Genomic DNA, 12,589 nt, shown 5'->3' with positions numbered 1-12,589 from the left:
AGGCAGGACGAAGCGGATATCGTCCTCTTTTGGAAGGCCAAACAAAGTAGTTTCGCTTTCACAACGAAACACACAGATTACAAACACACAGCGCCTTCACGACATGGAGGCGACGGCAACAACAATACTACAGCGAGAATAAAAGTTACGCCTTCTTTCTTTGTGTGAACATTTGGGCGGCGTTATGCAAATCTTCCCACATCGTGACATGTGGGGGCGTGTTAGAACGAGCCGTTTTAGGTAGGCGTGGTTGACTCTTAACTTTTATAAAGAATATCCCTTTGGATTTGAGACTTTAGTCTTTGCAACTTTACAGACCTTCTTTATGCACCAAGAGCTTGTAACACTCCAAAGAGAAAGGAAAAATTTAAATCGCATCATATTACCCCTTTAAACTAGCATCTAACAATGGACAAAAGTGTTTTTTGTTTTTTTCTAACCTATGGTTCTGTAACCATAAAGGCTTCTGTGTAATTTGTCCCCTGACTAAGCATTTAAAGAATTTAGGGGAAGCATTTAAATAATCCTGTGAATGCACTTAAAGAATGCAGAATCGAATCGTTAATCGAATCAAATCAAATTTAATTGTGAATCGAATCGAATTGAATCGTTCTAAATTTGCAAAAATCGTTCTTGAATCGAATCGAAAACCTATGAATTCAATCGTGAATTTAATCGATTCGCTGTCTACCCAAAGATTCACAGCTCTAATATATATGTATTTCATCACAGGAATAAATTGTATTTTAAAATCCTTAAAAATAGAAAACTTTTATTTTAAATTGTAATAATATTTCACAATACCACTGTTTTTGCTGTATAATTTGGCTGACCAATCTTAGTGATGCCAAACTTTTTCAAGGGTAGTGTAAAAGAAAAAGAAATCGCAACAACTCTTGACAAGCTATACAAATTGTAGGAATATAGAGCTATACAAATTATATAGATAGTATTGCTTAGATACTTTGGCCTTGTGAAGTATGAAGTGAATTGTAAGTGGCTTTGGATAAAAGTGTCTGCTAAATGAATAAATGTAAATGTAAATGTGAAGTGAAATTTCTTTCATATTAAAAATTCATAATGACGTCTCAATCAGATATTTTGAGATCTGTGAGAGTGTACTGTGAGATTATAAGGTCTTTTTCATAGGAGAAAAATCAATGATGCCTGAAAGTGTACATTTATATTTATGCATTTGGCAGGTGCTTTTATCAAAAGTGTCTTACACTGCATTCAAGCTTTACATTTAAACAGTTAATACATCGTGTGTAAATCAAACCCATGACCTTGGCATTGCTTGCACACTGAGAAAAATGACTCAGTGGAGTTGTAATTGTAACAAAAAAATATCAATATTTTCAACAAATAAAACTATGTATGGTACTTTACTTTGAAAATTTGAGTAATGTACTTAATATCAATTTGTTGCAAACACTTTTTTTTAGAATGAAATGTATGTATAATATTGAGTAATCTTTATGAGACTTTTTAGATGTGTGCCTTTTCGAGATCTATTTAAGTAAAATGTACTTGAAATAATAGGAAACATGTCTTTAAACTAAAAAAAAAAAGTAGTTTCATAAGCATTTAACTTTACACAAATGACTGATCAGTCAGAGTTAGCAGAGATGTTTATTCTGTCGGAGTTTGGCTTTACGGGAGTTTGGGGAAAGTGCCTTGCGGTAATCGCTTTAGTTACTTTTCTTTCATTTTAAGGAGTTTGACATCGACATTGAGCTCATTTATGACTCCGATGCTTCTCCGTCATGAATCTTCTCCGTCAGAGGCCAGCGGCACCAAAAAAGGTAAGAAATACATTAAATATGAACGGATTAGTGGTGCAGGGGCGTAGATCACGCACACACTTTTAATATCACGTAAATGCATCCCCCGCACTTTTTCAGGCAAGTGTGTTTGCATAGAGGTTTTCAAGAGCCGGTGTGAATAAATATAGATTTAAATTCAAAGAGACAGGATAGTCTGTGCATGACCTGATGTTTTATTCGGACCCAGAATAAGGCAAGATGAACATCATGGAGCGCAAAACACTCCGTGCAGTGTATGTTTCATTCATACTCGAAGCAGGAGGGCGCTCTCGGGCAGAAAGCCATACCAGGAAATCACTAATATGGACAAAATCGTCTATGGATGTATGAAAACAGTTGTTTACTTTTCACAGAAAAACGGAAACCTTTGGAAACATGAAGACAATAAACATATGATTGCGACAATATATAATATATATATATATATATATATATATATATAATGTCTGTCCCCCTCACTTCTGAAATGATGGATACGCCCCTGTAGTGGTGGAATGCTTTAATATCACAAAAGATGCCATGACGAATATAACATTAACGTTACATGTTTGTTTTATTAGCTGGTTTACATAAATTACCCTTGAATTGTATACCTTGTAATCAACGTTTTTCATTAGGCTATCTGTAGTGCAACTACTTAATGATTTAAAGTTACTGCTTGCATACAACGTAAATATACTTGGCTTTTATTTAATTGTGTGTTGAAATGATATAAATGTATTTAAACATTTGGAAAAAGTTTATTCTAAAGCATTTACATAAATGACTGAGTTGAATTTAGCTAGGACAGGTGTTTGGGGAACATGCCATGCTGTAATTTCTACTTTTTTTGCTTTCATTTTAAGGAGTTTGACGTCAAAATTGAGCTCTCATTATGACTGGGGCACTACTGAACTGTTATCATGTGAGGAGCAAGGGACAAGACTAAAATCTTCTCTGTCAGAGACCAACTGCACTGAAAAAGGTAAGAATCACATTAAATATGACCACATTGATGCTGGAATGTTGTAAAGGTACTATTGTAATGGGGTCTAAATGAAATATAATTACTATGGTCCTACTTCTTACCAGTTAACATTTAGTTTGTGCTTGTTTTTCTTTATTTCAGTGGACAAGCAGTTGTTTTAGAATATGATAATAATAATAGAATATAATAGAATAATAATAAAGCAATAAATCAATCTAAATCAATAATTTCAATTAAATGAAACCAATGAAATGGAATTAAATGAAAGTCAAATCTTTGTCCGCAACAGGATCTGGATGCAAGTCCAAGAAGATCCAATCACTTCCCATCAAAAATCCCACACCTCTGAAATGAAAATTCTGTAATTTATTCGTTTGTCACTCCAAACCCATAAGACATTTATTCATCTTCTAAACACAAATGAACATATTTTAAATGAAATCCTTTGACAGTCCATGCAACTATACCACTCTGATGCTTTAAAAAGTTCATAATCGAGCAGTTTTTTTATTCAAATTTTCCTAAGAGCCATGATTGCTTTATATGATATATAATGCATGCTAATAAGCAACTAAACAAGTTAATAGTGAGAATTGGTCTCTAAACGAAAGTGTTACCAGTAGTGTTAATGTTACTCTGTAATTTGCATTGTTGCACTGTTGTAACATTGTAAAGTGAATACATTTTTTGTTTTGAGACGCCTGTTTACTGTTTCATTACACTATTGTTGAAACATTTAGAAATATTTAAATACAGATTAAATACTTTTTTCAAATAAAAAATGTGGCTTATAAGGATAAATAGGTAAATATTACTTTAAAAACAACAAGGTTTATGTTTGATGAACTTAAAACTATAGTTGGTAAATTGAAAAAAAATGAGTTGCCAATTGAAAAAAAAATTGAGTTGCCATTACTTAAGAGTTCAAGTTGGAAGCATGTAAAGTCTAATAGAACAAACAAGAATAAAATGAGTTCAAAATACTTAAAAAGCTTATGCAAATAGGTGCCTCAATTTTATTGAGTAAAACAGGCACAAACGTTTTTACATCTTGCTCTACTGTTTGAGCTGCATGCAGGAATGTTGTCTACAATTGACAACCATGATTTTAAAGAGATTGTGTTTTTTTTTCTTTCCTGTGTGAAGCCATCAATTATAATCTTTCACTTACGATGTTACATTTGTGCAGAATTCTTTCCTATTCAGCAGTTGACCCACAGCTTGAATTCAAAAATACATTTTGTGCTGTTTTCACATGCTATCACAGACTTCTCACTGAAAAAAAAAAGTAGTCTTGCTAGGTCAAGAAGCTGGGTCATGAAGTAAAAAAAGAAAAAAGTAAGAAAGAAATCAGGCCTTTGTTGACATTCATGGGGCAAAGGGCCTGCGCACATTTGCAGAGGTCATCGGAAAGTAAACACCTATTAATGGTTACCTGCTTGACGAACAGATAAGCAGGTCACGGTAATGATTAAACCACAGCTTGCTGGGTTACAGGCCATGTGTGAACAAAAGCATGCTGGGTGAATACAGGTCTGCGTTGGTGCTAAAGAAACAAATAGTAATCGTTATAGTACAGCAGCCTTTGAGCTGTGATGTATCAGAGCATTGAGACACACACACACACCTGTGAGAGCTGTAACAAACACACTTGTCAACATCCATTAGCACATTCATGCAGGTACTGTATTGTGGGTGGCTTGTTGACTGTACAGTGCAGGTGGGTAGATAAAGAACGAAAGAAAAGGGAAAAAAAACGCTCAAGTTCACAAGGTCATTTTCAACCCAGGGATAGAGTAAACTGAGCGAAACTGCACAAGCTGCAACTTATCAGCCCGCTTGCATGCCAGAGCTTTCTCCTCTGTGTGTGCGTGTGTGTGTGTGTGTGTGTGTTTCACAAAACAGAACAGGATGATCGCTTTTGGTTCAAGTATTTGTATCTTCCTCCGCTCAAGAACTGTAATCATAAACTTTCTCATGATTCATGCTATTCACCAAAATCTCAAACAGCTTGATTTCAGGAAAACACACACACAGACACACACACACACACACACACGCACTCAGTGCAGTCATGGATATTCATAAAACATAAATGAGAAATTAGTCTTTTTGAACCCCTCTATTTGGAATAAATCTTGAAATCATGTCTTTGAAGGAAACAAATATTCACTTTATAGTTTTTAAATAAATTGTTATCTTGGTTTGGTGCATTACTCAAATTGCCGGAAATGATAAAACATTTCCAGTGCATGGTGTTATCTTAATGAACAAAATCTTCAACTTAATGAATGCGGATATTCAAGGCTATTTCAAGGCTTTCCACTCAGTGACAGGACACAGGCAATTCCTTTTCTTTCACACCAAGAATTTTTTTGTCCTTGGTGGTCTTAAAAAGTGTCCGTGGGGTAATCATAAGCATCATAAAAATGTGTTTTTATATAAATAAATTAATTGTTAAAAAATGTTAAGCTCTTGCGCTGGTGTAACAGAAATATTTGCACTTGAATCCTCCCTATAAACACACCACCCTAAAAAAGCCATTTGACCTTTTTCCATCAATTACTTTGAGATGTGGGTGTGAGTTGTGAACATGCAGAAATTCCAGACATAATCAAAGTAACAGCTAATAGCACTTTGCCATTTCAACTAGAGCTTTTAATATCGCAAAAAAGTGCACTACTCCACAGCACTGCTAAATACTCAAGAGCTTAATTCAAAATGTTGTTAATGTTTCTATAAATGGGTGGAATTTGATTGTTTGTTTACCCCCACTCCTTTCTGGAGGTCATTTATTGCTTTTAATTGGTCTCCTATAATGTACTGTCACCACGTTTTCTGTTAAAGCCGGCTTTTCTCAAGAGTGCTTTAAGTAAATCTCTGCTATTTGGTATCTATCGCTGTGTTCATTCCAAAGGTCAGGGGTAACCTTAGCAACTCTGGTCGTGTTAATTAAGAAATGAGAAGATTTCACTGGTCACCATCCCTCAAGCTTCATATTGCAATTGAAGCTCCCTTAAAACGCTACTAAAAACATACTTTGAAAGGAGTAAAGAAAATATAAATGCGAGAAACCCTTGCATAAATAACTAGGAGTGGGAGAGCTGTCTATCTCACCCCGGAACAAAAAAATGGTTGCTTAAAAAACCGTAGAGAAGGAAAGGGTCATCTGGTTTCCATTAGAAAGATAAAATGGTTCACTTTGAGCCTTTTACCAGCCTCTTTGTTTCTGGGAGGCGTCCATGCTTCTCTCTCCATCATCAGCCAGTTGACACAACATTAAAGGCTTCAAACGGTCAAGTCGGGCCCCTTAATCAGAAACTAATTGTAATAGATATTGGAGGAGTGCTAACACTCTGACCGCTCGGACTGGTATCAGTGGTCCAAAGCTTGTGATACCATTAAACACAACACAGACCTAATAGCTGCCACAGGGTATAAAGAAGAACCAGAAGCAAAGTGTGCTAAGTGCTACATGTGGCTGAAAAGGCACATGTGCTGTGAAACCACACTCCTTGAGATGAGTTCACCGCTGTCCTGTCAAGCTGTGTTAGTTAGCAACAAAAAAGGAATTTGAAAACAAAACATGAAAGTGGTCCCATCAAGGCAGTCGGGAACAAGGCTGAAAGGCCAGGAGAAAATGTCAGTTTGGGCAAAACACCCAACCGGCCGAAGAGTCTTATCAGTCCCAGGAGGATCGCTTCATATTCTTTTCCACAAAATATTTCTGGAGGACTCTGTTGAGGATGCGCCATGACAGATTTCTTCATATTTTTTTACAGCTGTCTGTAAGTCATCTAAAAATAGATAGAAGTATTTAGTTTTTTTTACTTTTCATACATGATTTAGCTGTTTTCTAATTGTATGCAACATAATTTCTGTAAAAACACAGTAAAGAATTTGTTGTCTGCTTATTCTTTTGATATCTTGTGTTGATGAATCAATTAAACAGGAAATTGATAATACATATTTAAGATAGATAGATAGATAGATAGATTTTGAGAAAGCAACTTTTTAAGATGCTATAAAGATGTTATATATCAAATGTTTGGAAAATTACAATGTTGTATGTTTTTGAAAAAAAGTCTTATGTTCACCAAGGCTGCATTTATTTCATGAAAAATAAAATAAAAACAGTCATAGTATGTGAAATATTACTACAATTCAAAATAACTGTATTAAAACATTTTTATTTATTTATTTATTTTTATTATTATTATTATTATTATTATTATTATTATTATTTTGCCAAAGCTTCCACAAAAAAATATAATAATTAAGCAGCAGCAGCACAACAGTTTCCTTTAGTTTTTTTACAGTTCTGTTTTTTCTATTATATGTATCTCTTTTTACAGTGAAATGTAGATCTGTTAATCTAATTTGTATTGCAGTTTCTTTTGTTTCATTACATTCATTTTTGTCAGTTTACGGATAATATTGATATTATTGTAAAACATACTAATATTATAATTTTGCAATACAAAATAGAGAGCTCGAAACATCCCTTTATTTTAACTGCTCATAAAGGTTACAAGTAGTTTGTTTACATTTCTTTCTTTCTTTCTTTTATTTTTATAAGGTTAGATATAACAATGCAGTTGAATATGGCTATGATAGCACACTTGTGCAGGTACACGCAGGTTAGTTAAAAAAAAGACCATACACATATATTTAATACTGACAACTATTATTATTTTGCCAAAGCTTCCACAAAAAAATATAATAATTAAGCAGCAGCAGCACAACAGTTTCCTTTAGTTTTTTTACAGTTCTGTTTTTTCTATTATATGTATCTCTTTTTACAGTGAAATGTAGATCTGTTAATCTAATTTGTATTGCAGTTTCTTTTGTTTCATTACATTCATTTTTGTCAGTTTACGGATAATATTGATATTATTGTAAAACATACTAATATTATAATTTTGCAATACAAAATAGAGAGCTCGAAACATCCCTTTATTTTAACTGCTCATAAAGGTTACAAGTAGTTTGTTTACATTTCTTTCTTTCTTTCTTTTATTTTTATAAGGTTAGATATAACAATGCAGTTGAATATGGCTATGATAGCACACTTGTGCAGGTACACGCAGGTTAGTTAAAAAAAAGACCATACACATATATTTAATACTGACAACTGCACCAATTTTTTTTTTTTTTTTTTTCATTTTATTAGAGGACATTATTATACACATCAACTTTAGAGTTGAAACATGATCTGTATCAGTACAACATTGCCTACTGAGTACACCCATGAGCACGTTGTGTATGCATGTACGTTCTTGTCTCTGATTGAGAATTACTTGGTGACCTTAAACATTAGAAGTCAGAGTGTGTTGCCAGATTTAATTAAACTAATTGATTCCTTTGCATTTTTATGGTCATTAGAATATCTAGACTTTCAGGCAGGCAAGACAGATAGGAACTTTAAGGAGCTTTTTCTCATGTATATTAACCTCTCTGACACACTCCTGCTTAGCATATTGGAATCCCTGTCGAAATTCATGTCCGAGACTGGGGCGGGCTGTCTTGTCAGAATGATCCATAATGCAATTCACATCGCTAGCAGATGATTGAGTTAAGAATTAGGACTTCAGATACACTTGTCTTCCTCACACCGCCTGACTTAGTGGCAAGGCCCATTCTTTAGCAGTAAGTCATGCAGTCTCCTAATAAATCCATCATACTAGAGAAGAGTAACCATCAGGATTAGAATGATGTTAGCTGGCTGAGTACGGCCAAGTGTAGTCCAAAGAGTTGATGCTCAGAGTACATTAATAAGTTGATAGTGTTATCTCAGTAAATTGCAATGAAGATGATGGTGGAAAACGCTATGGGCCATGCCAAGTGAAACCATTAGAACAACTGATGTCTCTAAAAGCCTATAACCCCATCCTAAATGAGACATAGTTGCTGCTAATTCTGAGTTGCAGTATTCCCTCGGTCCTGTCAGTCAGCTGTCATTACTAATAACCTAGCTGGGGGTCTCATAGTCCCTGTGTGTTTACAAATGACATTCTCACCCTGTCGCAGGGTCACCCGGAGTGACATTTCAATAGCTCGGAGTTAAAGGGCCAGTAAACCCCAAAATAAACACTTTCTAATTAGGTTGCTGTCTCACCTGACCATAAGACCGGAATTTCCCCCCACAATTATTGCTTGTCATATTGAATTATTGAAGTTGACTGGCTAGACGCATTCAATTCTGTTGGAATATCACAAAATGAAATTGTCAGTTGGATTTAATGATGAAATCAGCTGAATTATAAGATGGAAAAAATTGAACTTTAATTACAGTCACAATAATAAATGTGGCGTTAGTTTGCCTCAAAATGAAAATTGTCATTATTTACTCACCCTCATGTCGTTGAAAACCCTTAAGAAATGTATTCATCTTCAGAACACAAATGAAGATACTTTTAATTAAATCTGAGAGATTTCTGTTCTTCCATTGAAAATCTGTTCACCCAAAACTCTGACACTTCAAAACATTCGTAAAGAGATAAAAAAAAAAAAAATATCCACATGAATTAAGTGGTTAAAGCCAAGTCTTCTGAAGAGACATGATTGCTTTACATGATGAACAGGTTTAATTTAGGCTTTTATTCAAATATAAACATTATTCTGTGAACATAAGCAGATTAACCTCAACCATACTTGTTTGACGTGCAAGAACAAACCTCATTGGATCTTGCAGGAGTTTTAACACCTTTTTAACATGTTTTAACATGCTTGTGTGAATGAATTTCATTGGTTCTCGGGTGTCAAACAAGCATGCTTGTTTATCCATGACCGAATTTGAACACTGTAAACATTGTTAGCTGATCTATATTTTAAGGTGTAAAATAAATCTGTTCATAATACAAAGCATTGGTTTAATCCATGCAGTTCATATGCATTTTTATTTTTTGATCTCTTTACGAACATGTTGAAGCGTCCGAGTTTTGGGTGAACAGACTTTCAATGGAGAGACAAAAATCTCTCAGATTCTGAAGATGAAAACATTTCTTATGGTTTTGGAATGACATGAGGGCGATTAAACGATAACAGAATTTTCGTTTTGGGGTAAACTATCCCTTTAATGCTAAAATTGTGCACTTGCACACACACCTAGCGCTCAGCTGCAAAGCTCTTATATTATTCGCTTCTATCCCGCACCCAAATATATGCCTGAGTGTTGTAATTGTTTGGCAAATGCATGCCGCTCTCACCCAACATCGCCAACCCTGGCTGCCTCACTCCCCTGTGGATAACAAATGGGCCTTTTCTCTCTGAATTTGAGGCTAAACGATGGTTTCGCTTAGAGAGCAAAGTGACTGTCCGTCTTCATAACAGTGCTCTCCATCAAAGAGCAATGAATCCCATCCCATCCGACTGGCCCTGATTAAACACAGGCAATGGATATCCCCCTCCGACCCCCACCCTTTCTTTGCCAAGACCAAGTAAAGCCAGCCCTGCTATGTCAGCCCTAGCACCTGCAGCTATCAGCTTCTTTTTCTCTGGTAATAAAACACTCCTCACTTCTGGAGCGGCGAGGTGCTTGTTGCTGCTGCCGCTGCTTGCACACACTTTCATTTGAATCAAATTACCAAATGAGTTGTATATCGAGGAGGTTGTACAGAAGGGCTAGCAGGTCATGAAGAGCAATAGCTATGGGCTCTTAGCTCTTTTTTTCATTTATGAGCTTTTTATTATCTCTTATTTAAATTAACATATCAGTCTAAAAAGCTAAACATATTTAGAGGTTTGATGGGAATCACATATACTAGCAGTCAAACGTTTTTTTGATTTTTTAGAAATTAGGATTATACTTAAGTCATCAAAACTATGAAATAAGAAAGAAATCTAAACATATCCACCTTTTTCCTCATAGATTACAGATTTATTCCTGTGATGGTAAAAGTGAATTTTCAGTAGCCATTACTTTAGCCTTCAGTGTCATGCAATCCTTCAGAAATAATTATAAAATGTTGATGTGGTGCTCAAGAGATTGTGATAGGTTCTTTTTAAGGATTCTTAGATAAATAGAAATTTCAAAAGAACAACATTTATTTGAAATAGAACTTCTTTCAAAAAATAAATAAAAATAAATAAAAAAAAATATATATATACTGATCCCAATTTTTTAATGGTAGTTATACAATTTTTGTTATATAAATGCATTCATTTGAAGCCACAAACTATATTTGTCTACAAAACGAATTCCTCCAAACCAAAAGATCTTTTACGATCTGGAGAAAGATCAATTCAAGCGTACAAACCTTGTGAAAAAGAGGAGTTAAAAAAAAAAAAGAACAGATTATATGAACCGTTTGAGTGATAAGTTTGAGCCAGTTCACTGACTTTTATGACTTGTCGCCTGCTGTTCACATGTTGATGTGTTTTCATGTTATGGTTTTGCTCCATGAAAACTTCTCATTTTCTTACGGCCAATGTCCAGAATGGCTGTCGGGGCTGTATTTAAGTTGTCACAGGCGTACAACGACAAAGTAATGGTGTGTTAAATATATGCTCAAAGGCTTTTGCAAAAGTTGAATTAATGTATAACTGTGAACCACACATACCGCAAAGTTCCTGTATTAATTTAATGGCCTATATATTTTATTAATGCTTATATTACTTTAGACACATTTCACAATGTTATAAAATAGTATACACATACTAACTTAAAACACTGCCTTTGGTATTCAAGTATAACACCCTCATTCACAACAGAACAATGCTCCCATGTGTTGGCACAAGACAAAGAGTTTTCTGGAAAGTCAGCAAAGCAAGACAGACACTACAATCTTGATAGGCTTGTCTTGTTTTAGTGTTGGGTTTCCATCAATTTCAAGGGGGTAAAATCTTACACCACTGAGGCTGCAGGCACAAAGCATTGCAGAGCTATCGCAGGATGGGAGCTTGAAGCTCTTAGGAACATTAGCCTGAAAGAAAACAAACGTGGGTCAACTGAATTAACCCAACTCCACACTGCCAACCAAGGAAAACTCCCAACAAAGAGCCTGTCATCTCTTACTGACAAGGACCAATCTGTACACGCTGACCTGAAGTGTCCTGCAGACTACAGGAAACTCCCTTACATACAAAATACTGAGCCGGAGATATAAAGAAGCATAGCAATAGTTCTAGTTATTCAAGACTTTAATCAGTAAATGCCTCATTTAAAGGAGTTTTCTTGTATTTTCAGCACTGTAAAAATTTGCCTTTCACTTATTAGAGTATCATGAGCAAGTGCGCTTTGCCAACATTTAGTTTTAAATATACAGTAGGTGACGTTTCTAACTTCTCTAAAAACAGACATTACAAAGGTTATTCGGTCATTATCAGTTAAAATTGTAATTTAAAATTGTAAAATTGTAACTATCATCACACTATCACGCACTGCATAATTATGGCATCTCTAAATGTTGCAATTTAACCAAACTTGCCTGTGTTTATACACTTTTATAATGGTATTTAAACCAAACAGTGCAACTCGAGGTTGTGTTTCTCTCTCAGTGTGCTACACATAGCATTACAGTATCGCCAGGACATTAGCTAATGTCATTATCTCTTCTGTGAGGTCAAAAGGGCCTAATCTTGTGTTATAGGATTTATAAAAGACAGAAGTGATCTTACTTAGGGTCTTGGATAGCAGGCAACAATCCCCAGTTATTGCAGATGGTGTCAGTATGCTTTATCGTTAACGCTGACTGTGTTTTGTCACAGGTAAAGACTAACAGGAAGAATATATGTAAGTATTTATATATATATTTCTTTGTTAAAATTGCAAAAAGCACATTGCATGCATCTGGCA

The 12,589-nt window shown here is 34.9% G+C and overlaps 1 long non-coding RNA gene across 1 annotated transcript in view; it reads left to right on the top strand.

Moving 5' to 3' along the window:
* The window catches only part of LOC107715596 (uncharacterized), a 7,630-nt gene extending 4,704 nt beyond the window's left edge, over nt 1-2,926 (top strand). The window contains exons 2-3 of the long non-coding RNA XR_001637116.1: nt 1,717-1,805; nt 2,672-2,926. This is a non-coding gene — a long non-coding RNA (uncharacterized LOC107715596). The remainder of the gene's footprint in view (nt 1-1,716; nt 1,806-2,671) is intronic.
* Nucleotides 2,927-12,589: the final 9,663 nt, after the last annotated feature.

This window comes from Sinocyclocheilus rhinocerous, unplaced genomic scaffold (genome assembly GCF_001515625.1).
Source record: "Sinocyclocheilus rhinocerous isolate Xijiao unplaced genomic scaffold, SAMN03320098_v1.1 scaffold1110, whole genome shotgun sequence".
Taxonomy (NCBI): Eukaryota; Metazoa; Chordata; class Actinopteri; order Cypriniformes; family Cyprinidae; genus Sinocyclocheilus; species Sinocyclocheilus rhinocerous.
Note: the sequence above shows the minus strand (reverse complement) of the source record. Positions and strands in the feature narration are given on the sequence as shown.